This window comes from Palaemon carinicauda, chromosome 9 (assembly GCF_036898095.1).
Source record: "Palaemon carinicauda isolate YSFRI2023 chromosome 9, ASM3689809v2, whole genome shotgun sequence".
Classification (NCBI taxonomy): domain Eukaryota; kingdom Metazoa; phylum Arthropoda; class Malacostraca; order Decapoda; family Palaemonidae; genus Palaemon; species Palaemon carinicauda.
This window is the reverse complement of record NC_090733.1, coordinates 114,152,157-114,154,656: the sequence shown is the minus strand read 5'-3', so window position 1 is coordinate 114,154,656 and position 2,500 is coordinate 114,152,157. Positions and strand designations below refer to the sequence as shown.

The window sequence follows — 2,500 nt, the reverse complement described above, 5'->3', positions numbered from 1 at the left end:
ATGTATAAAAACGCACATGAATTATGGATCCCATATTGGTTGCTCAGTGCGATATTGTAATGTTTGGTATATAAATTTTCGTTTAAAAATGTTATCTTTCTATTGGAGCCTTTCCTTTTGAAAACTTAAAAAAGCTGAGGATCTTTATGTGCATGAAATAGAGGCTTTAGTGGCCATATAAATAAAGGCCTTTTATAGCCAACGAGACAAAGGCCTTTCGTGACCACAGAAACAATGGCTTTTAGTGATCGTCAATACAAGAGACCCTTAGTGATTTTCAATAAATCGTAGGCCATACAGAGAGAACAAAAGACAAAAAAAAAAAAAAAAAGAATCAAAAGCTAATAAAAAAAATTCTATCGAAACAAAAGCATCCAATCAAATAAATGAATATAGGACAACTGGAGAACAAGTAACCGAAAATTGAGGTAAAGAAACATGTATTTTTAAAGTAGCATTACTAGGCATCTAGTATTTTTTTTTTTATAGAAGTAACAGATTTAGGTTAAAAAAAAAAATTAATCATCGACCGTTTTCTGTTACTGGGTCGATATCAAGACGGTTTTCTTTGAACTGTAATTCAAGACCAGTTACTCACATAGAGATATTTATTATTATTATTATTATTATTATTATTATTATTATTATCCTTTCGCCCATATTTGTGTGTTTGTTTGTGAAGAGCTTCCTGGCCACAATTTTAATCGCCGAGCAATGAAACTTGCAGGGATCAACTGTTATTAAAAAACCTGGAAATGATTAAATTTTGGAAGGTCAAAGGTCAAGGTCACGGTCCACCAAAACTCCGATTCACGTAATCATCCATAAGTTTGAACATCGTTGTCACAGAGACTTCAAACCTGGTTCATATTTGGGTGTATGAAAACTCACGCCAATTAATGCATGATAAGGTCAAAGGTCAAGGTCAAGGTCGAAAATTAAGCTGTCGCGGCGGAGGTCTGATGGACTGTCAATAAAATGAAATACATGTGTTGCTGCTACAGTTCACTCTTATAATAATTAGGTTCAACTTTATTATTATCATTATTATTATTATTATTATTATTATTATTATTATAAATTATTATCGTTATTATTATTATTATTATTATTATTATTATTATTATTATTATTATTATTGTTATTATTAGTATTATTATTCTTGTTGGTGTTGTTGTTGCTGTTATGAGAATTACTAGTTTTTACTAATTTCGCAATTTCTTGCCTAACAATATTTAGGTTAACATTATTATTATTATTATTATTATTATTATTATTATTATTATTATTATTATTATTATCGTAGTTGTAATTTTGTAAACGTTGATGACAATAAGAGAATTCATTCAGCCATATATCATTTTTCTCCTACAACATGATCCAAAAAATTATAAAAAAAAATCACTCTCGTTATCCAAAAGATTGTGCAAAATTTCAGAAACTGATTAACAGTAAATCGATTTTTTTTTTTTTTTAATGCAGACATATTCAGAACAGGTTAACCAATGTTCCATTGTGAGATAATTAACATCTATATAGCGTCATTGTCGAGGCAAGAAAATACCCTAGAGACTGACCATTTACGCATATGATCAGCACCCTAGCCCTATCTCCATCAAGCTAGGACCTGGAAGGGCCAGGTAATGGCTGCCGATGACCCAACAAGTAGATATATATGCTACCAGGAAATGATCGAACTTGAGCGTGACTCGAACACCAGTCCGGCTATAGTCAGATAGAGACGTTTCTAATCGGCTATGATAACCCTTAATATACTGTAGTTCTAAAAGGATTATAATCAAGCATTGTAATAGTCTGATGAAATCGATTTCAAGATTATATACATTTTCTAAACGGGAAATCAATATTGATATTTCCATGCTCGTATAAAAAACTTGAGGTTTGAAATATTCCGGAGAGAATGAGAAATATCCAGTGCAGAGTTTTCACTATTATTAATTAGCATTCATCCCTTCTCGTCAGCCCCAAATTTCAGGGATGGGAAATTGCAATGACTTTTCTCTTGAGAATTACGGCAATGATCTCACGGTGTCTGGTGTGAGTGACATTGAGCCACAGCGATGCATGAGTGCCATTGGAATGAACGACCGAATGTAACTTGCCTTTCGAGTTGTAGTGAATACAGAAATGATATTTTGTTTATAAAAAGGATTAGAATAAACATGAACAGTAGGTGTGTGCCATTTGTAAAAACTTCAGAAGATTTTAATTGTTAAGAGAATTTTTGTCATTGCCTCGTTGAAATTTTACGAGTGTACAAACTTTATTTTCAAATTAGTGTACACGATCGGTCAGTTTTGACGGCAAAATATTGAGATAGATATGCATGTACATGCACCCCCCTCTCATGAGGGCATGACTACTCCCTCTAATTACCCAAGAGACGGGGAGAGCTGAGCGTGAGATATATATATATATATGTATATATATATATATATATATATATATATATATATATATATATATATAGAAAGAGAGA

The 2,500-nt window shown here is 31.8% G+C and overlaps 1 protein-coding gene across 2 annotated transcripts in view; it reads left to right on the top strand.

Moving 5' to 3' along the window:
* Positions 1–2,500, top strand: part of LOC137647057 (uncharacterized) — a 592,613-nt gene that overhangs the window by 357,654 nt on the left and 232,459 nt on the right. The gene's annotated exons all lie outside the window — the stretch shown is intronic.